This window comes from Mycteria americana, chromosome 1 (assembly GCF_035582795.1).
Source record: "Mycteria americana isolate JAX WOST 10 ecotype Jacksonville Zoo and Gardens chromosome 1, USCA_MyAme_1.0, whole genome shotgun sequence".
In the NCBI taxonomy this organism is placed as follows: Eukaryota; Metazoa; Chordata; class Aves; order Ciconiiformes; family Ciconiidae; genus Mycteria; species Mycteria americana.
The window spans coordinates 191,993,267-192,018,615 of NC_134365.1; the positions used below are offsets into that span (position 1 = coordinate 191,993,267).

Below are 25,349 nucleotides of genomic sequence, written 5' to 3' on the forward strand. Positions count from 1 at the left end.
CCGCTGGCAGCCCGCGGCAGATCTGCTTCCCAGGCTAGTTTTGGCTTCCGGCAAAATGAGTAGTTACTGTAAAATGTTCAAATTGCTCGGATGGAAACTTTCCGGTGTATTGAAAATACGTAAAGACAGTAAACGACAATGACACCGCCTCGAAAAGTGACTTCTGACTGCCTGAAAAGCAAGAAAAAACTTTCAGGACCTGGTGGTTAATGACAGCCGTTTCCCTCCCGCTCCGCTGAACCCAGGACGCGTGTGTTTGGGGGAATTTCAGACTTTCCTTGTCGATCGCCCTTGGAGCGCAGGGCAGCCCTCCCTTAGCCGCCGCCCGTCCCGTGGTCCGTGGGTACGGCCGAGGCGCCGTCCCCATCGCCCGCAGGTCTCCCCGCGGGGCAGCGGGCGAGCCTCCCGGCAGCGAGGTCTCCCTGCGGCCGGTATATTCGTTTTCCCCCGCTCCCCCCGTGCCGCCTTGGCCGCCCTGAGCCGGGCAGCGGGAGCGGGACCGCCGGGCGCTGCACCGCCTCCCGCTGCCACCTGCGCTGCGCTCCCCAGCCGGGACCAGCGGTTCTGCAGGGCTGCAACTACTTTCAAGTCATTAGTGCTTCTTCGTTGGTTTGGTTTGGGGTTGTTTTTTTGTTTTGTTTTGTTTTGTTTTTTTTTAATTGTTCCTCTGCACCAGCCTCTTATCTTTTTCTCGCAGACACTCGAAACCAGCGGGCGGGCGTGCAGGCAGTTGCGGCAGCCCGGAGATCTCGCTTGTCTCCCCCTCTCCTCTAAACGCTGCAGTTAAAATGCTGGCAGTGTGGCGATTCGTCTCCAGCTGCTGCTGCTGGTCAGTATTTACCACCAGACAGTCATTTATCTCCCGGGTTCAGCTTATTATTTTTTTTTCCCGGGAAGAAAATGCTAAAGAAATTTGTGTTCAGCCATTTTCTGCAAACTTGACACCCCGAGCTGCGGATTTGTCCGTGCTCGGGCTTGCCTGGGGGAGCTGAAGCGTTGCTGGCGTTTCCCTGCGCACGGTAACTCTGCAAACACTACAGCTGGGCTGCAAAGCAACTTGTGGGTCCCGTCGGCAGAGCCCCCGGCTCCTTTTCCCGTCCGTGTCTCTGTGGCCGTGGCCATGAGCTGTCCCGGGGCAAGATTAACCTTTCCCGTGGCCCTGGGAGTGTCACTGAGGGGTGCGCTCGCCGAGTCCCTCCGTTTCGTGCCGCCTGACTGGTACACGGGTGGCGAGCCTCGCCCGAAGGCAACCCGGGCGACACGTGGGAGGAAGATGGGTACCCGCTGAGGAGCTGTGGCAAGCTGGGACAGTGCTGGTACTACGCTGGGACAGTCTACGACTCTGCTGGGAAAGTCTGGGACAGCGCTGGGGCACTCTGTGACTGTGCTTGGGCAGTGCTGGGACAGTTGGGACAGTGCTGGGACAGTCTGGGACTGTCCTGGGACAGTACTGGGACTGTGCTGGGACAAAGCTGGGGAAGGCTGGGACTGCCTTGGCACAGTCTGGGACAGTGCTGGAACAGTTGGGACAGTGGTAGGACAGTGCTGGGACAGTCTGGGGCTGTCCTGGGACAGTTGGGATAGTGCTGGGATGGTGCTGGGACTGTCCTGGCACAGTCTGGGACAGTGCTGGGATAACGCTGGAACAGTTAGGATAGTGCTAGGACAGTCTGGGGCTGTCCTGGGACAGTTAGGATAGTGCTGGGACATGCTGGGATGGTGGTGGGACTGTCCTGGCATAGTCTGGGGCAGTGCTGGGATAGTCTGGGACTTTCCTGGGACAGTTAGGATAGTGCTGGGACATCCTGGGATGCTGCTGGGACTGTCCTGGCACCATCTGGCACAGTGCTGGGATAATGCTGGGAGAGTTGGGACAGTGCTGGGACAGTTGGGACTGTGCTGGGACATCCTGGGACTGTGCCGGGACGGTGCTGGGACAGCTGGGGCAGTGCTGGGCAGGCTGGGAGGAGGCAGCGCCAGGAGGAGCGAGCAGCGGGGCCGGGCCGAGGGAGGCGAGGCAGGGCAGGGCGGGCAGGGAGGGGGGGAGCTGCCTGCGGCACCGCCGCCGCGCCTGGGGCCGGGCCGCGGAGGGGCTGAGCCTCGGCCTGGGCTTCCCCCGCTCCTAGCGGAGAGCGCGCCGGGGACACCCGCGGCCCCGGCCCCGGCCCCGGCCCCGGCCCCGGCCCCGGCCCCGGCCCGGCTCGCCTCGCCCTCTGGGCGGCCGCTGCGGAAGGGCCGTGCGGGGACAGGCCGGCCTGCGGCAGCTGGCCCCGGGCCCTCCGCGCAGCTCTCCCTTACAGCCTGGCTCCTTACAGCCAGCCGCCGCCTCTCCGCGCTCTCCGGTAGCAGGGGGCTGCCGTGCGGTCGTGATGCGGCGTCCGCATCCCGCATCTCTTCCACGTCAAAATCAGTATCTAGCCCAGAGCTCGAAAAGACGGCTGGTAACATCAGCCCCTTCTGGCTTCTCTACAGCTGCACGAATACACCTGGTGGTTTCCTCCCTCGGTTTGGGTTTTTTTCCCCTCCTGGAGACGCCGGGCCGCCCAGGCGGGTCACCCGGAGCGGCACCGCCGGCCGTTCCCCCTCCGGCCCGGGGCCGACCCGAAATGCTCCCGCTCACAGACCTCGTTCTGCCCGTTCCTTTGTGGTGGCAGAATCGGGCCCGCTAGCTGGAAACTAACCGGCAAAAGACAAAAATAAAAAACTGCCAGGAACTTTTTTTTTTTTAATTATTTTTTAAAAGTAGAGTTATGTTTGCATCTCAGCTCTGGCCTTTCAGAGCTCCCAAGCAAGCTGAAAGCTGCTGGAGTACCTTTATCTATCTGTGAGTGTGGGACAACGGTTCCGGAAAATAATTTAGACTTATTATATAGAGTAGTTATATCAAAGATATCAATACTCATCTATTGAAATTGAAAATGATTTGCGATCTGAAATGCCGGTGGCTCCGAAAAGATGTTTTCTTCATTACTTTTGCTTAGAGGTATAAAATGCAGTTCTTTCTTGGGTGTGTGCATTTAGCAGACCAAACTCATTAAAGATGTGTGTTTTGTACAATCCCGCAGGACAAGTTTAATCGCTGGTGAAATTTTATTTGACTTGGCAATGTAACAGCGGGGATTTGACTCATCAAGATGTAAATTAAGAGTAAATAGAGAAAAAAAGTTTCTCTGCATACATCTGAATGTATATTTCCTCATTTTAATAGATTAATTAATATTACTTCTCACTCAGAAATTAATAAGTGCTCTAGAGGGAATTCAGGGAAGAGTAACCAAAATGATTAGTGTACTAAAGGGCTAATGCACAGAGAAACTTTGTTCAATATCTGTAACGTACATCTGCATAGATAGAAATGAAAGTAGTTTGGGTAACGAAATGTGTGTGTTTGTGGCCAGGGAGATACGCAATGTGCAAATGTAATAGTACTGCTCCTGCTGAAGTGCTCACTCATACTAGCAATGCTCAGTGCTCCAGGATGATCCTAGGTTCCAGCCTAGAATTCAAACTGGTTTTGAGTTGTTGCTTCAAGGTTTGCAAACTTCAGAGAGAAATGAGATTTCGGAAGCTTCACATGCCCGGCCTGTTGTATCACCTAACTCTACCTGACTTAATGTGCAACTACATATTTGTCACTCTTCTGAGAGTCCAAATTTTCTCACGTATTTCACAGCAAATTGAAGCACTTGATTTGGAACTTTGTATCCTACCTTAGAGGCTAGGCCCCTGAAGTCTGGATACGGTAGCACCTAGCTTATAGGTACTGTACCAGTTATGTCTCTTTTTCCTTATATTGCAGTCATTCTTCCCCACAAAGAAACAAAAGGGTGTTGGGGAAAACATCTGAATGAGAAGAATGTGTCTTCAGGATTAGCATTTCTTCACTTTAAGAGGTATTTTTTTAAATTTTGTTTTTTTATCAGCTGTTACACCCTGTTCTTGTTTGTATGTTGCCTACTTGGCTTACAAGCTTACTTGGGTAGGATCATTTTTGGGGAGTCCAGAAACCATCTAACTCATTATAGCAATTCTGTATACTGACTTACAGTGATTATGGAGAGTTGTAGCATGCTTATAAAATGTGCTAGTCATGTCATAGCCACGATGGCCTAAGGATGTAAGCAAGACAGATAAAGATTATAAAATGTTATATGAAAAGGAAATCTTGTTAGTTATTAAAAGCACGTTAGTGTAAAATGATATTCAGAAAGTATTTGCTCGTCACAAAACAGTTACCTTATTTTAGTAAATGCAGCTTGCCTTTCATTACAGCTCAAGTGAGTGGCTCAACTATGTGTGACACTACAAAAACTGTAACTAAGTTAACATAATCAACACGTCTTTGTATAGACGCTTGCTTTCCACATGTAACATGCAACCATTTCTAGTACACATCATCTATCTCTGATACTGATTTCAGGAAACAGAGCAGCAACACCTAATTCACTGCCCAGAAGTCTGTTTAGTTCAGAAAGATTGTCAAAGTTTTCCACATGAGACTCTCATCCATCTGAGAGTCCATCTTGAATTATTTGGTGCTTGGGTAGCTCAGATGGGACAGTAGGCCTGGATCCTCAAATGTCATCTTGGATCCTTGGGCATCTGACTCCTGTTTAAATATTTCTTGTTGGGTAGTAGGAGGTTAGTATCTGAGTAGCTTTAGATTTTGAGCCTCATTTTTTTCTTAGGCATTATATCAAAGATCTCTCATTTGCATCTGTAAATGTACATGTACTAGAAAGTAACTGTGGACAAGAATATCCTGCTTCTAATGAAGGGATTTCAGCTGTTCTGGTCTAGTGTCCTGCACTGCACTGTTAGAGACTGAGTTCCATTTTGTACTTGAACAGGAGGCAGGAGGTGAGAGTATTGTAGAAGTAAATCTCTTATCTCCTGAGGAGAGAAGCATCAGTGTGTTGAAAAAGTACTTAGAGCGTCCAAGGTTAATCCCATACAACTTCATTTGGAAGGAAAAAGAAGAAATCTCAGAAACAGTGGAAGAGAGTATGGGAGGAGGAAAGTGAAAAAAAGTGGGGTGGGAGGGCACAGCAAGAATGAGAAGAGGGAGGCATGCGTCTGAGATATCCAGGGTCATATATAAATCAATAAGGGTCATATATAAATCAATATATAACTGGGCAACTTACATAATGCTCTCAAGACTCATAATGTAAATAATGTGACAATAGAAAGAATTGTAGTTGAGGGATATTCTCACGAGTATGGGTAGGTGGAATTTTTGTGCTTGTCTTCAGTAGAAACTAGTTTCAGCTGCACTAGAACCGTTCACTAATGCAGTGCCACTTGGAAGGACTTATCTGAGAGCAGTTATTATGTCTTTATAATAATTTTGAGGAAGAAATGACTTTTCATTGTTGTCATAATTAAAATAGTTCTTTTCATTACCCTTATTAATTTATTTCTAAATTTGGATGGCTACTGCAGGAGCAGGTACAGTATATAACATACATCTGACCAACTGGCCTATATCTCAACATCGCAGGAGAATCAGCTGCTTGCCCACCTCATGCCAAGTTTGAGCGAAGGAACGGGCCTCGTGTGGCCTCCCAAAGCTCAACAGATTGTGGGTCAATGAAGGGCTTCGTATCGGGCAGGAAGCAATCTGCACAGGGGCCTTCCCATAAGAATGAATGCCTTCCCAGAAGCTCTCACCGAGGAATTACAATTCATAGTACTCTGCCTGAATGTGTTTTATCATGCAGAAGGCAATTACGTGGAAACAGTTTAAAATATATAGGTTATTGATATCACATGGGTATGCACGCTAATTGTATCGGCTGACTGAAAAAACGAGACAAGGCTAATTAGCAGAATTAGGTTTTTTAACAGTAGCTCTGAACATTCTCCTGCCAGAATTGCTGCCCTCAAAGAGCTTTCTAGAATACATACGTGCACTTGCCACCTTACTACAAAAGTCACCTACTGGGAAAGTTTGTGATTGTCTCTACTCCTTCCTTTTGGAGCCCTAGATCTCCGAGGAAGGAAAATAAGCATGTCATGTGAAAACCCCCTAAAGTTTGTACTTGATATTTTAACTTCCCTTTGCAAGGCAGCTGCTGCATTTGCACGTGTGGGAATCTGGTGAGCCATACAATCTTAGGCTGAGGATTTCTATTCACTAGGGATTAGCTGAACTGTTTTCCTAAATCAGTCACCAGATCTGGATTCCAAATTAACAAAGTGGTGCTGAGCAATAATGTAGACTCTAGGTAGCAGCTTTGCTAATTTATTCAATGAAAGCATTATAAAAGCAGGCTGTCTAACTGCCTTAGCTTTAGTGCAGTGAACTCTGAGAACTAGCGGACTTACTGAATTTATAACAAGTAAAAAGCTCAGGTTCATTCAGCTCCAAGGATGCTGAATGAGAAATGCTGGTCTTTGCACAATTGCTCTAAACACAACTACTCACAACGAAAAGTTTAGAAGATGCGGAATGACTGTATCCTGGAAAATAATGTTAGGAGGGACCTCGGAGATCATCGAACCTCTCCCTATGCCCTGATGGCCCACTGTTACTCTGTCTTTTCCATTTGTCTAGCCTGTTCCTGAAGACATCCAGGGATGGAGATTTCACACACGCCTCATGCAATCTATACCAGTGTGTAACCATCCTTCATGTTGGAAAGTCTTTTCTTGGCATGTTTTCTGTAGTCACCTGTAGACTAAACCGTGCCAGTCCTTTTGCTTTTTCTTCATAGGTATCATACTTTTTTTGACCTCTGACAATTCTTATCTCTCTTTTCTGAACTCTGCCCACTTTCTCTTTTGCCATATCTTAACCTAGACTCAGTATTCCAGCTAAGAGCTTGCTGCTGCTGAGGGAGCAGACAACTCAAGTCTCCTAAAGGCTGTCTTACTCTTTATGTGTCCAACTATGGGGTTTGCTTTTTTTTTTTTTTAATTGCAGCAGCGCAGTTGATTATATCCTGGTTGTGCTCCCCTAGCTCCTTTTTACAGGGCTGCTGTCTTACCGATTCTTGCCTAGCCTGTATTTGTGCAGTGTGAAAGTGCAGGACTTTGCATATGTCCTTACTGATTTGCCACCTATTTTTAAGACTATTTCTCCAATTTGTCAAGATAATCTGAATTTCAATCCTATCTTCCCATGAGCTGGCAGCCTCTATTAGGATGTGATTATCTGCAGTAATGAATAAGCATATTTTATCTTCCCTCATTCAGGTTGTTAATGGAAATACTGAGAAGCCCCAAATTTAGCACAGATTCCTGGGGAATCCCACTCTATACATCCTTCCATTTCAATAACTAACCATTCATAAATGCTTCTAGTGAATGACTTCCCAGCCAGTTTGTACTCATCCCGTAGTAGTTTCCTCTAAACTGTGTTTCTCTGTCTTAGGTAGAAGAATAATACATGTCAGTGTCAAAAACAGTCAAGATACGACACCTCCTGCTTCTCCCATCTGTTATCCTGTTGCAGAAGGAAACTAGATTAGTATGTCACCACCTAGTCTTATCCAGAAAAGACTACATACACTTAATTCAAGCCTTTATGAGGCCTGGAGAAGCAGTTCCCAAACTATGGCCTAACATGAAGGCACTGCCTATGAGGGGAGGCACCGACCTGACTGAAATCAAACCAGAGAAGTGGGGCTCACAAGCTGAAGTACATCTGTCAGGGTTAATGTGGTGTCACAGTCCGGGCAGTGGGGCTGCAGTCTGATATGAGGCACTGCCCTAGAGCCTTTTTGCATCTGTCTTTCCTACAGGTGAGTATGGTGTCTTGAGACACTAGTATTTGAGCCAAGTGACATTCAGATGCTATTTGTAGCAAAAGAAAAAGAAAAGAGTTGGATCTCTGGAACACACCAAAAGAAAAATAAACCATTAAAATATGACTTTCGTTCAGATGTGTAATGAAAATGCACTGAAAATGTCCTACACAGGGACAGGGCAAATACAGCATGCAGCCAGAGATCTGAAACCTACATTCATTAACTTAATCATCCTCAGCAGGGCATGCCAAGATGAAACAAATATTAGGGAAAACTTGATATACATTAATATAATTTATCTTTAGAGGTGTACAGTGTACGCCATGTCATATCACACTTCTTTATAGTCAGAAGAGAAGTAGGTACTTTGAATATATAATTAATCTAATCTGTTTTAGAGAGTACCCAGAAATACCCATTTGTGTAGAGCATGATCTGACAGGTCAGAGGTAGACATCTGTATTTTAGATGTCTAATGTTAAGTTATGCAGTTTTTGCTTTTTGTGTCAGGTGCGTAACGAATCACTTCTGGTCTCTATTAATTGTTATGAAAAGAGAGGCAAAATCTCCACATTGGGAATAGCCCGTTGATTTGAGTTTTAGGAAAGCTTGATATCAGCAGGGCACTATTTAAATGTACAGTATCCAAATGCCTCCCATTATATCCCCACATATAATAATGAGCTTTTTATCTGCTGGATATATAACTTCTCTCATAACTGCCATCATTCTTCTTGTTGCCTAGTTAAGAATCGTAGGTTTAGATAGAGCCTCTCCTAGCCCTGAAAAAATCTTAAGAAGAAGGAAGGCTTTATTGCTCACATTAGGGAGTTCCTATTAAGAAACTGCCACTGTCAGAGTTCTTGGTATCAAAGTCCTATCTGTGAGGCATAGCAGTTAATCTCAATAGATTTCTAATGCAGATTTACTAAACAGTATTAAGCACCTGTGCAGATACTTATTCAGAATTTAAATCCAATATAGTTTACCTGACTTGGTTGATCCAGATTAATTTTCTCAGAGCACCTTGTGTAGACAAATACTGAGCGTATCTTTGACCTGATAACAGAGCAAACCGTCTATGCTACAATATCTGTGGATCCGGATGGTGAGTGTCACTGAGGGAGTTCCAGAAGACAGTGCCTGACCTGGAGCCACTGGCTTCTACGTTGCTACTTGAGGGGTTATAGAAGCCAAAAATGGCATGGGGATTTTATTGTAATCTGATAGATCTGATGACCTTGTTAATTTATAAGGACATGAATATTAAAGTCTGGTGGCATGTGTGACTACTCTTTTAGGCTTGGTATATAAAAGCCTAATGTGCTGAACAACAATTTTCAACAGGGTTTTCCCAAGGCACAGAGAAGAGCCATTGTACTTTTCCAACTATAGCAGTATGCAGAGCATGAGACACACGATTTACACTGGACTTTTTCCCCGGAGTTCTATGATGCAGATAAGACCGTCTGTCCTGAAACTGAATTGGGAAATTCAATTGAGTTCTAAAACTTGGTAAGAACTCCTAAGAAATAGATAACAGTAACAAGACAATTCATTGCAGAAAGGAAGAAGCATAGGCAGATGAAGCCCACACAGATGTAAAACAACACTCGGCTTTAAAATGTTAATTGCCGTGTTTATACTTCTCCTCCTCCCAAACATTGCTTTGCTGGAAGGCTCCGTAGTATTGCCTTAGGACCCCACAGAAGTGGTGGGTGTATGCTTGGGCCATCTAGAACAAGTTACAAGGTATTTTTTCAACCCTGGGCACAAGGTCACTGAAATATAATGTCAGAAAATTGCCTTAATTCAGTGCAAATGATTGGCATCATTTCTGAACCATGTTAGAAGATTATGAAGTTGCAGTTTTCATGGTGATCCCCCAACCCATCTGTTTTGAAAAGGTCAAAGAATGAGATCATACTTCTGGGTCTGTGTTAACATTATTCTGCAAGGAAGTCACTGAAGAAAATGAAAGTGATCTTTACATATGACAGAGACGATACTGCTGCATTCTTTCAAGTTTTCTTTGGTATCTTTGTTTCAAGGAATTTACAGGCAACTTAAAAAGATACAAAAGTACTGCATGAAATCACATGCACAGTTTTGTATCACTATTTGCTACGTAATATGCATATATTTACTATACTAAGTAATTAACGTGGCTGTAAATGCAAGACTACTTTTTATACATTAAAATGATGAAATTCCTCAGTTTGTATTTGCAGATTCAACAATAATGTAATTATGCACTTTTTAAAAATTTTCAAGAGGTACCCTCCCCCCCCCCGATAAACAAAGACAGGAGAACTAGTGACAACTGACATGGAGAAGGCTGAGGTACTCCACTATTTTTTTCTTCAGTTTTCAATGGTAATGTCTTTTCCCACATCTCCCAAGCCCCTGAACTTCATGGCAGGGACTGGGGGGATAAAGTCCTTTCCATTGTGAGTGAAGATCAGGTTTGAGACCACCTGAGGAACCTGAACATATATAAGTCCATGGGACCCAAAGAGCTGCACACCAGGATCCTGAGGGAATTGGCTGATGTAGTTGCCAAGCCACTCTCTATCATATTTGAAAAGTCATGGCAGTCAGGCAAAGTCCCCTGTGACTGGAAAAAAGGAAACATCACACCCATTTTTAAAAAGGGTAAAAAGGAGGACCCTGGGAACTTACTGACCAATCAGCCTCACCTCCGTGCTTTGGTAAGATCATGGAGCGGATCCTCCTGGAAGGTATGTTAAAACACATGGAAGACAGGGAGGTGATTAGAGAGAGCCAACATGGCTTCACCAAGGGCAAATCATGCCTGATGAATTTAGTGGCCTTGTACAATGGAGTGATTGCATCAGTGGACAAGGGAAAAACTATGGATGTCATCTACCTGGACTTTTGTAAGTCCTTTGATACAATCCCCTACAACATTCTTACGTCTAAATTGTAGAGATATGGGTGTGATGGATGGACTGTTAGATGGATAATGAATTGGCTGGATGGCTGTGCCCAGAGAATTAGAGTCAATGTCTCAATGTCGAAGTGGAAACCAGTAAAAAGTGGTGTCCCTCAAGGGTCCATACTGGGACCAATACTATTTAGTATCTTCATCAACGACACAGACAGTGGGATTGAGTGCACCCTCAGAAAGTTTTCAGATGACACCAAGCTGAGCAATGCAGTTGATTCGCTAGAAGAAAAGGAGGCCATCCATAGGGACCTTGACAGACTTGAGGAGTGGGCCCATGCGCACCTCATGAGGTTCAGCAAGGCCAAGTGCAAGGTCCTGCACCTGGGTCGGGGCAATCTTCAATATCAATACAGACTGGGGGATGAATGGAGCAAGAGTAGCCCTGTAGAGAAGGACTTCAGGATATTGGTGGATGAAAAATTGGACATGAGCCAGCAATGTGCACTTGCAGCCCAGAAAGCCAACTATATCCTGGGCTGCATCAAAAGAAGCGTGGCCAGCAGGTCAACGGAGGTGATTTTCCCTGTCTACTCTGCTCTGGTGAGACCCCACCTGGAGTACTGCATCCAGACACGGATCTGTTAGAGCAGGTCCAGAGGAGGGCCACAAAAATGATCAGAGGGCTGGAACAGCTCTCCTATGGGGAAAGGCTGAGAGAGCTGGGGTTGTTCACCCTGGGGAAGATAAGGCTCCAGGGAGACCTTATTGTGGCCTTTCAGTATACAAAGGGGGCCTGTAAGAAAGATGGAGAGAGACTTTTTACCAAGGCCTGTAGTGACAGGAGAAGGGGAAATGGTTTTAAACTGAAAGAGAGTACGTGTAGATTGGACGTAAGGAAGACATTTTTTATGATGAAGATGGTGAGACACTGGAACAGGTTGCCCAGAGAAGTTGTGGATGCCCCATCATTGGAAGTGTTCAAAGTCTGGTTGGACGGGGCTTTGAGCAACCTGATCTAGTGAAAGATGTACCTGCCCATGGCAGGGGGATTGGACTAGATGATCTTTAAAGGTCCCTTCCAACCCAAACTGTTCTATGATTCTATGATCTATTTTTAAAATGTGGCTATTTAAAAGAGAACATTTTTGTCTTAAGAGTAGGTCAATATTACTGGCTGATGTTATTTAAAAGAATGAGATAAGTCAATGTATCCTAATTCTGGATATGGCACACTGTTGTAGTCAAAGGCAAGTCATATTTTTGCTTGTGTATCTCTAAAATGAGCTGTTATCACAGAATTATAGAAAGCAGTGCTAGAGCAGATCTGAGGTCATCTACTCCTTCCCTTTGATCAGGGCAGAATTAAATATATCTATGTTCTCCTTAACAGATATTTGACTAACGTGCTTTCCTCCAAGACCTCCAAGAATGGAGATTTCAGAACCTCTCAAGGTCGTTCACTCGAGTGTTTTATGATTTTAGAAAACTGTCCTTTTTGTCATATGCAAGTTATACGTCCAAGCCTGATCTGTAACCTGAATCTCTTTTGCTGCAAGTTAAGCCCATTGCTACCTCTTCTGGATCTTGACTTGAAATGGCTTGAGAATAACTTATTTTTCTTGACCTCCAGCCATTCTTGCAGCTTTACTTTTACTTTCCATCTTTCCTGGTGTGCAGTGCCCAAAACTGGATGCGATGTAACCTGTGGAGAATGGAAGGATTCCTTCATATGCCTTGTCAAGTTTACATCCCATCATATTATGACTGCTTTTTTCATAATGAAATGACACTGTTGATTAATCTTCAGTTTATTCAGCTATAATCCTAGGGTATTTTTCTCAGAATTGCTCCTTAGCCTATCATCCCCCATCCTTCATGTGCTGCTTCAGTGTAGAGCTTTATTCTTGTCTCAGTAGAATTGCCTCCTATTGTTTTCAGACCATTTCTCCATTTTAAGATAATTTAGTTCATTACTAAGCTAGTCTGGAATATTCACCTATCTGCCAGTGAGAGTTGTGAGGCCTGAGAGAGATTTTAGATGCTTACCTTTGGGGTAAACATAGGTGTCCACATGTGAGTTGAGTGTCTAAATGCCCTGTGTAGTCAAACTAGTCAATGCAATCAACGGAGCTTAGAGACAATTCATCTCGCTGTTGTGCAGACATCTACATTTGGTCAGCTGACATTCATTGCACCCTTCATCATTCATTAATGTTAATTCAGTGTAAACATATCGAAGGAGGTCTGTAGGCCTACTCTATCTTGGAAGACAATATGAAATAACACAATAAAGCTCTCTGAGAAAGACATTACAGCAATTTTATAGCTTGTGCAGTAGCAACTGGAAGTAGGAGCCCCAATTACGCCTTCCTTTCTCATCTCTTTGTTCACATGGAACAGCTCTGCCTCTCACCTGCCTACTCCTAGTTTTTAATTATGAAAATATTATGGAGGAATCTTGTTACAAAGCAAGATAAAAAGCTCATTTTTCTCTGAGTCTGTTAAATCACAGAACATATACTTTCTCTGCACAGGACTCCATCCAAGGCTGAAAAGCAGCCCTAAACTGCAAATGTTTGCCTTTTGGTTCCTTGGCAAAGAAGTAGATCAGCCCTAGTGTTTGCTTGGATATATTAGTTAGGGATAGTTTGTTACTACTGTACTTCATGGCTGCTATATTTTTTGTTACAGTAGGTGTTTCTCTGTGTGTGTTGGCAAATAAATAAAATAGTAGTTAATATATGTGCAATTTCTTTTAATGGTCAGCTTTATGAAATTCCCAGGCTTTAAGCCATATGTAAAAGAAGCATGACATGGTGGCCATAATCTATGTTCTGCTCTGGAGAAAGAGGACACATTCCTTCCAAATGTGCAGTTTATCAGTCATTGTGAGTGCCCAGAGAAGACTTGGGAGGCAAAACTGTTAGTCTTTGTAACGTGGAAGGCTGTGATGATAACGTCACCTCCTAGGTGCATCTGTGCCATAAGGCACTAATGTTTTCCTCTTCTGAAATGCAGGTGTCTAGGATGGGATTCTTCTAATCTAAATGTAGATGTCTGCAATATGGATGTTTCTATCTAAGCACGTCACCTTAGGTAATGTTTGTAGTTAATGGAGAAGAGTAGGTAATTCTGGGGAATTATTCATCTGACCTGTTTTTGACATTTCCTTTGATGAGAAGAACCACGTGTTAGAAGTATCTGTTTCTCTCCTCTAGTGTCCTGTTAATGAGAGGGCTGAGGCCACCCACTGTCATCAGCTGCACCCAAGACCAGTGTTTCCAGAAGACCAGTACTGTAGCAGCAGTCTGCTGGCACTGAGGCCCACAGAGAAAGGGAGGACAGCTCTTAGCTAGCCTTTCAGTCACCCTCATTGATGCTAAACAAGAAGAGGACATGAAACACTGGGGCCGACTGAGCCAGTGCATTGCAGCTGGCACTGTAACAGGCAGAGGAGGTTGAACTCTCAGAAGCAAAAGCATAACTAATTTTAGTTTTTAGATCTTCAGTATCTTCCCAGTCACTGATAAAACCCTCATCTTCAAGGGACATAGTGTCCCAATATTTTTGTCTGATACTGTATCTCCTCCTTCTGCCCCTCAGGGTGTTGATGTTCGTAGATGACATCTCTGGACTAGATTCACTCTAGAAGTGCAAAAACCCATATTTCTAGGGATAAAGTCCTCTCCTTGGCTTTCCATTTGGCTACAGGAAGTATTTTTCATCATAGGTTGCAGTGAGGAGCTACAATCCAGCCAATCCTTCTGGTGTCTCTGTTGTCAGGAAAAAATGATCTATCAAAGCCCATTTAGTGGGAATTTCAGCCAGACACTTATGAGTGCTGATTCTTTGTTATTTTCTCATTATGTGGTTCCTAGGTTTCTAAAGGTCTTGACATACATTCTCTACCAATAAGAAAAAATCCTTCCTCATGAGATTTAAGCATGTTGCTTTTATCTTTAATGGAGCAATGTTTGAGCATCTGTCATCATGTTCACTAAATCATCTGTCAATGAAATCCACATTTTTAGTAGCCATTACCTCAGCTCAGGGATAAATAAAGTTCTAGCTTTTATGTCTAATCCTCCATATTATTTTCAGGTGGATAGGGTAACACTGAGGCCACATCTTAAATTTATTCTAAAGGTTGTTTCAGATTTCCTATTAATCAGTATATCCACTTACCAATATTTTTTCTCATGACTCAGTTCACTGGTAGAAGGATCAAAATGTTGATCCTTCTTGAACATACTGCCTTAGCCAGCCAAAGCTCTTCTGCAAATCTGTGATGCTCTTTGGTCTCAAACAGCCTTTGTGGTTCAGGATCAAATCTGAAAAGACACAGCATCAACTTCAAACTCATTCAAAACAAGTTAGTAGACTTTATCAGAGCCACATTTGATGTTACCAAATTAGATCCACCAACCCATCTCAAGGCGTATACAACTAGAGCACAAGGTACTGCCACAGCATGTGCTGGCAGAGTTCCAGAGGCTGAGGGCTGTAGAGACACCATGCCATCACTGATACTCACATTTATGAAGCAGTACTCGTGCTGGTAGCACAAAGACTTGAAGGACACTGATTCTTCAGCCTTTGTTCCAATGAATAGCTTGCATTTACTGGTGTGACTGCACTCCTAACAAAACACCCAGAAAGAGTCTCACAGGGGCCAGAACTTGAAGAAAGAAGAGTGGTTGCCTTTGTCACTGTAATTCTTCGATACGTTCTTTGTATGTAGCTCCACAACCGGCCCTTCTGTTCCCCGGGTGGAAGGCTTGTCACGTGGACTGAGAGCTGCTGAAGAACTGGGTGGTGATCTGTTCCCATGCTTGTGGGAGGAAAAGCAGAGGTGAGCAGGTTATGCACACACCTTGTGGACACATAGCAACATTAGAAACATTTCAATTCTTATGCAGAAGAAACATATCCATTTAGAGCGGGTTTTACTTGCATAAAGCATCCCAAAGCATTGTAGCTGTTACAAGGTTAGTGACCCTCTGTGTTGTTCCTTGTAAAACACTTGATGTGAAACACAGTGCTATATCTTTGCTGGGTATTCTCATTGTTATTATTATTAGCAGCAAAGAACCTATGGTTGCTAACGCTATTACTAAGAGTCATGAGTTTTTTCAGAGGAATTAGACCTCATTAGAAATCAGAAGCAGGATTTGTTTTGTGTGCTGCTAAATTTTCTTTATTAAACCCAGTGATATATATCAAGATTATATGCCAACCCACAGAAGTCCTTCAGAGTTGTTATTTTAAACCTGTATCAATGAACAGTTTATTCTGAAGCCTTTCAAATGTGTATGCATATACATTATATACGTATATACTATATATATATATATGTAGTGACAAAGCAAGTAGTTTAATACATTTTATGGGTCCAGCCTGGAGTTCTGCATACATGAACTTGTGTGTGGTCAAGGAGGCTTGCATATTTTTGAACTCTAAGTTGGCCTAATAAAAGATATCAGACTACAGTGCTTGCTTTGTCGACCCTGTTTTGCTGGTTCAAAATGACTTGCAAGATTAATTTTCAAATTTTAACATAAAAACCAAGAAAAAGAAGTGTTTACTTACTGCAAGGAGTTGATTCCGTGTTAATGACCCTGAAGGAGGCTTGTACACAAGGTACAGATTGTTGCCAATTTGATGTATATTCATGTTACAGAATATGAAAATGTGAAGTTATACCATCTTGAGGATTTTGTTTTTATAAGTAGGATTGGTTAAAAAAGCCTTTAAGTAATCATACTGTGTGTTTGATGGTGGAAATTAGTATGAATGTTTCTGGCAGTGGAATGATGTGATGTGGTTATGCGTTTCTGTTTTCACTGCCTGCTCAATATTGGCCTTTTACAAATACAGATTACCATGTCGATGGAAGGAATTTATAGCTTTGGCCCCCTTGTCTCACTCTGTGTTACAGCACCTTTTTTGTACTTTATGTTACATATCCTCCCAACTGTATTTTTCTGACAGAAAAAGGAAATGTCTGTGGACTGAGGTCCTGAAAACGTGTGAGCTTTACTGTTTAATTGGATGAAATGACTATTATTTCCCACTTACCTTGATTTCCTGTGGGGTGAAAATCTTGCTCCTCTGAAATCAGTAGAAAACTTTCTGCTGAGTACGACAGGATGGAGAGTTCATCAGTGATCCCTTACCAGCTAGTGATGTTGCATACTGGAAGCTCAGAAAAAAGCAACCCCTTACTAATAATGATGGTAGAAAGAGTACTGCAAAACAATCGGGATTTAGAACTGTCAAATAAAATCCACAAATAGAATCCAAGCTGAATACAAAAGCTATATGTATGATATGTTTAATAATGTTAGTTTTGGGGCCTCATGGCCCAGATAGAGCTGCAAGATCCGTTTGTGTTATGTGGGCTGTTATACTACATCCCTTACTTACCTCATCTTGTGGGCAAGGAGCTGCTTGCTCTGACTTCACGGAATTGCAGCTGTATTTGTGGAGTGCTCTCGTCCTTTGGCACTCCCTCCCCTGTACATTAATAGGGTTTGAATGCACCAGCATTTTCTCTGGAAGCAAACTTCAAAATTTGTCTTTAATCCTGATGCAATGCATATTCAGAATTTTTTCTTTTCCTGGAGTTTAGTTCCAGAGGAAAACATACTTGACTGGCGCTCCCACCAGCCAGCTGCGGTTTATAACAATAATTAACAGTAAGATACTGCAACAGAAATGGGGAGTAGAGAAATGCAATCCAGCAGCTTCAGTTATGTGGTTCTGTTCACTTCTACGGATTCCAAAGTGCTTAACAAACAATATTACAGGCAGGACAGGCAGCTCTGCCCATGAAGAAGGTTTCCTAACGCTTCCTGTTATAAGATTCTGTTTTCATTTTTTTCAGAGCTTTGCCGAACTTAATGTATTTAGTCTAAAATTATTTTTACCCAATGTCAGTCTCTAGTTTTTTTTTTTTTAATTTTTGAATTGAAAAGTGATTGAACTATTTATAAGAAGAAGGCTAGTAAAAATAATGCTTTTCTGCTTATGTAAAAAAAAGTCCGACCCCTGTATTTTAAAAGGTTTTGGAGCAAAGACAGACCTTTCTCTGCCTTTGAGTCAGGTTTGTGCCTTTTGCCATCCTCACAAAGCCTTTCAAATTTGGTCGACTGTTTCAAGATGTGGAAAAATATGGATTAGAGCCACTAAAGCCTAACAGCAATTATTTCCCGAGATTTCATCTTCTCTGCCTCGCACAGCTCCTTCCCGTGATCAGACTTTCCATACACCATCCTCACAGAATGACTGAGCAGTCACTAGCTGGGTGCAGCAGAGGCCAAACCAAAAGCAACCCCCGTAGTATTGTCCCTGGGCGTTACTTTGAGCTGCAGTGATGCTACGCAGTGGAACCAAGAGTAGGGAGCTTGTCCCTCCTGAGCTGGAATGCAGCTCAGGGCTCCCAAATTTTATTGTTCATGTGCTGTTGGCAAGCCTCCACCATAGTTTCTCTCTCCCACTAGCCTGAATACACATAGAGAGTTGGACAACCTCAACAAGACCCTGAGCAACCACATCTAATGTTGAAATTAGTCCTGCTTTGAGCGGGGGGGGGGACCACACGACGTCCTGAGGTCCTTCCCAACCTAAGTTAGTCCATGATTCTGTGACTCTTTGCTGTCCGTTTCTCTATTAGTCTGTGTGGGCCCGAAGGCACTATCCTAGTTGATGGGTCTCTGTTGGTATGATGCACATAGTGGAAATAGTCTTTATTAGTTTGTTTTTAAAAACCAAGTATATGCAAAACACCTCTTTAAGATAATATTCAAGCTCCATGGGCAAGTATCCTAAAATTAAGAATAACAGAATGATCCTGCAGCCTCAGTATGCTTCCAATGTGTTTGCATTGAAACACTGACTCTACTTTTGTGATTGCACTGTGTTTTTTCTCATATGGCTTCATCCCTATATCTAGCATGGATCTGCTCTGAGATGAAGCAGCACTGAGGAGAACTGGTAGATGGTAACTGCAGAACTCTAGCTCACTTGTTGAGAAGGTGCAAGGTATTTTCTGAATGAAGCAGAGCATGGTAGAAAAAGAAAACAAGGTCTCCAGGTTAAGGTAGTTGAATTCTGCTCTGGAGAGCTGGACAGTGTCCCTGCCTCTTCTACCGTGCTCCTGTGTAGTAAGAGGTAAACATTTCCCAAGTGGTTATTAATTGCCAAAAGAGCCTTTCTGCTTGTGCCAGTAGTATCTGGAACAAGATGATTGTGCAAATGTCATCTATCAATCACAACTCTTTCTTTGGTAATGTCATGTGTGACGTTCCATTTAATAAAGCCTTCATCAAGTCAGGTTAGGTAATTGTTAGTTCCTTGTATCTGTTTATCATCTAATGCTCACCTTCTATTTATATTTACACATTATACTTATAATTATTTATAAATGATTATTTGGCAATGAATTAGGCAAACTATCTTGAAAATCTCTGAAATTCATGGAAATGTTGAGGCAGCATATGAGATTGTTTTTCAAACCTCAGCAGGCTTAATTAAATCCTGCAGTTCATTCATTCGCACTGAAGTCAATTGGAGTTTTACATGTGGAAAGTCTGCGAGATCAAAAATTATGCCCAATGGGCACATAGCTCTATAGAAGAAAATGTCAGCTCCGGATGGTAGTATTTCTGACTTCTCATCAGTTAGACTCTCTCTCCCCCCTCACTTTTTCTCTCCTTCTCAATTAGCTTTTCTTGCATTTTTATGTGAGTGGTTTTGAAAGGGTTCCTGGAAAAAAAACTTGCTGCATATGCTGGTCATGTTTTCATTTACAGATCACTGAAATGGATAGGCAGATAAAGAAATAGATAGGGTTTTCTGAGCTCGTGAAATATGTCGCATAATATAAACCCCTTTTCTAAGTCTGTTTTGTCAAACATGTCAAATGATATTTTTGGAATTATATTTCTGGAGTATATTTTCAGCATTTCTTATTGCTGTTCTTGATCTGTGCGCCCTTGTTTGACAGTCCCTTAATCTATCCGATATAAACCAAATGAATAGCAGCATTTAAAAATATGGCTTCAGGGACTCCTTAGGAGGTTTCTTTGTAAGTGTACATTTACTAGTTCATCTGTAAATTTATTTTATGAGGTGTTTAAACCTCAAGAAAACTGAAAAGCATAATATTAACGCCTGGTTTACATCTACTGAAGTCAATGGGAACTTTGCAATTGACTTTAATAGTAGCCTGTGTCCTCTAATTATGAAAGTGGCAAGGATGATATACACAAAACCACAAGGAGAGTTTTCTGTTTCATCATATCCTATTCTGTTTGCAGATGCATAAGCGAAGTACAATGTGGTTTGTTCTTGAATTAAACAATTCGGTGCTTGGACCTAATCCTGAACCACGTCGCTACTTTAGGTGGTGTTTTGCTTCTCAAAGGATCACAGACTGCTCGCTCTCTGTGTGGCTCATGGAGGTGACAAGGTAGGAAATCCAGCCAAATTTTCAAAAGGCTTTTGAAAATTACGCTTTTGGTTTTGATCTTACATCTGCCCTATGGTATGAGTAATGGAAGAAGTTGATGAAGCAGTTTTCTTCCTAATTGTCTTGGTTTTTTTCATGTGATCAATTTTGACAGGGTTCCTGGAAATGCACATAATATCTGTAGCACATATGTACATGTTTTCCCTTAAGGTTCACCGAAGTGTAGTAGAAAGTTTCCATCACGCTATTGTAATCCCAGGCATCATTTTTGTATTGTGTTAGTGAAAGTGAGTGAGAGTACACCACAACAAAAAAAGACTCCCAGAATTCAGCTTTTTTTCTGTTAGTGTAACAAGCACAGCCGTCTAAACAGGCTAGATCTGGTAAGCAATTTGTAGTAGTAAATAATGCTAGACAAAAATTCCCACAAGCTTCTTGTTGAGTCTGCTTCAGAGGTATTACTCATTTGGTGGTTGAAATGCTGGTCTTGCTTCACATTTTTAATGCTTGTGAAAGATTTAAATATTTTGTTGGTAACTGGAGCTGGTAGCGCACCGCAGACGAAAGCTTGTCAAAAGTTTTCACATGGGGCCGTGCTCAGTTGGAAAATGCCACTTGTGCGGGGTGAAGATGCTGTCCCCGGGGTGCATCAGCTCCACTGAAGCCCCAGAGGCAGCCGAGGCGGGGGGCTGCTGCCCCGTCCCCACCACCCCCCCCAGCCAAGACTTGGGTCTCTGCTGGGCTGCTCAGACCACTGGCGTGGCGGTGAATAACAAAGTGGGTAAAGTCACCTCTTAAGGTAGACAAAAGCTACACGACCAAAATTAGAAGGGAGTAAAACCTGGTCCGTCCCCCTGCAAGCCTCCCCCTGCCCCAGCATAGCCAGCTCCCACCTTGTCCGTGTGGTGGGCTAGCGGCTCTCTGGCTTCCTCCCCTTGCCTCCTGCCAGGCTGGTGGAGGATCAGACCTTTCTGGTCGCCCAGCCCAAGCCTCCTGAGTCCTCAGGCTGCTGCCCCTTCAGGCTACTCAGCCCCAAGGCTTTCTGATTCACAGGCGGCTGCTTTTTTGAGGTATCCCAGCGTTAGGGCAGCCAGGAGTCCAGCAGCCCTGGGGTTTGTGCTGTCCAGTGATGCAATTGCTTTGGGAGTGAGCTGGAAATATCGTATACTGGATTTCTCAAAAAAACAGTGTGTCATAAATCCTCCCTCAGAAAAAAAGTGATTATTAGTATTTATTGCTGGCCTAACACAAAATTTGTCTGTGTTGAAATTACTTTGGGAAAAGTTAGTTAAAAGAGAACCTGTAGAGATCATTCCAGATGGCTGCTGTAGCCCTTAGTTCATTTTTATCATCTAGACATGAACAGAGATCTCTGTAGTATAATTAGAGAAATAAATAACGACTAGAAATTATGTCTTTACAGGAGACTTAGACTTCCTAGATGTAGGTTGAAGGAAGGCGTGCAGAAATAGAGATGTATTTCTCAAGGTACCTATAAACATGGTACCTTGTTTCTTCTTCACCAAATGACTTCTCAGCTGTGCTGGTTTTGGCTGGGATAGAGTTAATTTTCTTCATAGTAGCTAGTATGGGGCTATGTTTTGGATTTGTGCTGAAAACAGTGTTGATAACACAGGGATGTTTTAGTTGTTGCTAAGTAGTGATGGAAGATAGGAGTTACGCGTGATGGAGCCCTGCTTTCCTGGAGATAGCTGAACACCTGCCTGCCCATGGGAAGCAGTGAGCGAATTCCTTGTTTTGCTTCGTTTGCGTGCGTGGCTTTTGCTTTCCCTATTAAACTGTCTTTATCTCAGCCCACGAGTTTTCTCACTTCTACTCTTCTGATTCTCTCCCCCACCCCACCGGTGGGGAGTGAGTGAGCGGCTGCGTGGTGCTTATTTGCCGGCTGGGGTTAAACCATGACATCAACCAATCCTATTTCAGACTTAGTTTTGATGAGCACCATGGCTTCTGTGGAAGAATAAAAATAAAAGAAACTTTGAAACAAGTACTCACAAGTCTACTGTGTTTGCACTAAATAGAAGAATAAATAGAAGCAGGACTGTAGTTAAGGTTCCTGACTTTGAAGAGGAAAATTTTGATTAACTACATGAATTAATTACTGAAGTCATCCGGATTGAGGAGCCAAGGTGTTGAAATATGGAGGAGGTGTAGAGTTTTTAAAGTTTCAGATGTGAAAACTACCTAGAATTTATATTCCAAACAAAAGAAAAAAACCAGTCAGGAAAGGCACCGTGTCTAATTTGATGGGTAATCATCACAGAAAAGATGGTAGGTAATGCAAGGACAGAGGAAAAAGAGAGATCAGCAAAGAAAGTTGTGTCTCAGAAGGCAGGATATGTAGGAATAAAGTAAAAGCAAATGAAAGGAGCTTGAGAGAAAGAGCAAAAAGTTCTTCATCTAGAAAAAATGTGGGAAAGAGAAAGGCTGCTGTGCCATGAACATGAACTCTAATCTGTGTTGGATAAACTGATGATGATCTAGCAACAGGGCAAAGCCTGGAGGCTTACTGAGGGTGCGGAAATGGCAACTAACCAACCAACGAGGGAACGAAGCTCAGGACAATTAATGGGCTCCAGTCAGGGGAGTGGGATTACTGTTGTTCCAGAATTCAGGCAGAACAGGTATATGAAACCATACGTGTGAATGTCTCATAAGGAGAGAAGGGACCATGTGACAAGAACACAGACGGGAGGACAGAGTCATGGGGACAAGAGCAGGCCTATTAATCTGACCTCAGGGGGGCAAAGCTTTCAAACAGATCTTGAAGGAAAGAAATTTCTAGATAGTAAATAGAAAAAAAAAAAAATTAATTCTGAAGAAACCCCTTGAACATGGTATGCAAATCTGGTACTTTGATTTGCTGGAAAAGTGACATCTTGTAAAATCTAACCTTTCTGGATCTCAGTGAAGAATTTGCTATGGTACAGCGACATATTTAATATGACCTCAGGAAATATTTTTCTCTGAGAAGGAGGAGACAAATAGGGAAGTAGGGGGGACGTGAGGAGGAGAAGAGTAGTGAAGTAGCAATTCTCTAATCAAGTTTACCTGCTAGTTTGGGTCAGGTAGTTATGGTTTTTTTCCCCGTGGACTGACATTACGTCCTGCGCAGTCTGCAGTGCTTAGCAGTCCTGTGCAGATGCAGAAGGCACACACAGTGAAGATTGTCTCTTGTTTTGCTCTTACCAGAGTTTAAAATATATGACATTTTGGCTGAAAGTATATGTTTTTAGATGGAAAATCATAACTGTCATTCTGGTGTTTGGGGTAGGACTGTAAAACGACAAACAACTCGTAGAAAGGGAAACAGTGTAGAAGGGAAAAAAAGACAATGCAAAAAGTAGAAATACAAAAATATGCACCACTCAGGAACCTTCTTACTTCCTCTGTGCAGGGGAACTGTTGTGGTTCTGGATCTGTATCACGTTTGGGGGTCAAACTCCCGCATAGCACTAACCATTCCTAGAGGGAACGAAGGAGCAGTGTACACCTCCTCTGCTGCCCCGTGGTCCGGGCAGGGAGGCTGTCTGCCCAGGAAAGAGCACAGTGAGCTTTCCTGAAGTGCGATGAGGGTAGCACGTACTCGTGGCTGCGTTCAGATCCTGTCCTACAAGCAGAAGTGCAGACAGATGGGTTGGTTCAGGTTTCCGGGAGCTCTGGTTCCCTACACAGCATTACACTTCCCAGTGTTGCCCCTGCGTGTGCTCCTCTTGCACACCAGGGACTTCCAGCACTCACCAGCCTTTAGTGCTCTGAAGAAATGGACATACCTCCCCAGTTGCAAACCTGGGCCTTCCAGACCTCTTTGGGCCAATATAGAGTAAGTGACATTCAGAAAACATAAGTTACCTGGTATTCATCCTTGTGGGACGAATACTTGGTCCCTGAGAAGTGGCTGCACGGTGTCAGTGCAGCCCAGAGAAGTTACTGTGCCCTAGAGATAAGCAGTTCCCTCTGACTTGGCTGCAAAGGACTACGGTTGGAAGGAGAGGAATTTCTCTGAGAGAGGCAACAAAAAGGTACATGCTGATAAATTCCCTTACAAATACAGAAATTACGTGGGCAGGACAAACAAAGAAAGCTTGAGACAAAAGAGAGAAAGGTAAGGACATATTTTTTTGGGGGAAGAAAGTACTCTTTGAAGTACAGAATCAACCAAAGCTGGAGGAAGCTGGTTACAGGAGGAAGAAAAGCATGTCCATCAGGCAGAGGAAAAGCTACACATGCAAAACTAGTGAGCATATTAAACCGTGGCATGATATATGGTTATTTCTTGTTCTGTGTGGATCAGTTTAAAGTAATGCTTAACTTTGATGTTAGAGATCACTTCTGCAGAGCCCATGGCTGTCCCTGAGGAGGCCAGCTGAAGCCAGAATGCCTTCAAGGAGGAGCTTTTTAGTCATAGCGTGGTTTAGCAGCTAAGGGAGTTTGGATGAGCTGGGACTCGTCATAGGGCATATGCTGGTCGGTGGGGGAAGGGATGGGAGGGCTTCTATGGGAAATGATGCTGGTAACACATTACCAGAAGTGATGAGAACGCTTAAAAACGTTGTAGCTACGGTGCTGGAATCCAAACCAGTTTCCTGGTAGCTGCCTAGTAAGAAGTGGGATGCGTCTATGGCAATCACACGTATCTCACGGTTTGATGAGCAAGGCTTAAATGGTTAGAAGTTAAGAATGTCCTAGGTGAAATAAAAAGAATGGGACGTGAAAGTGATTCCAATGCCAAGGTTATTCCATGCCATGTGAGTTCAATAAGTAGAGTTGAGAGAGCAGAAGAATTTGGCCAAATTCAGAGCTCTCATCCTTGTGCAGAGGCTTATTTGAATCCCAGGCTGTTTCTATCCCATGCACCCATTTCGTTCGCCATGTGTAGCATTAAAAACTGGAAGGACTACTTCAGGGTGAGCAGTAACCTGAGCTCAAAACTCAAGCTGACCTCTAATCTGACAAGAAAAGCCGTGCTATCGCTCTGGAATGAGAAGTGTCTTTTTGCTGGATTCTATCACGGAACTGAGACAGTCATGGTCAATTGTCGATAATGTGTTCAAGGAGACGCTCCTTGAGCTAAGCGGAAGCAGCTAGAAAACCTGTTTCAGTAAAGCTCCTCAGGCTCTGGAAGTAAAAAATAGGAACATATTTGCACAAGCATCTTTTCTGCAATTTCTTCTCCGCTTTTGAGCTAGCT

The 25,349-nt window shown here is 43.4% G+C and overlaps 1 long non-coding RNA gene across 4 annotated transcripts in view; it reads left to right on the forward strand.

The window, feature by feature from the left end:
- LOC142403687 (uncharacterized) overlaps positions 1-25,349 on the forward strand; it is an 83,630-nt gene that overhangs the window by 52,483 nt on the left and 5,798 nt on the right. For 3 of the 4 annotated variants that reach the window (XR_012773677.1, XR_012773678.1, XR_012773680.1), the window contains one exon: positions 3,800-3,893. This is a non-coding gene — a long non-coding RNA (uncharacterized LOC142403687). Of the gene's footprint in view, positions 1-3,799; positions 3,894-7,378; positions 7,843-25,349 lie in introns of those variants that run through there. The other variant, XR_012773679.1, reaches the window with a different exon arrangement.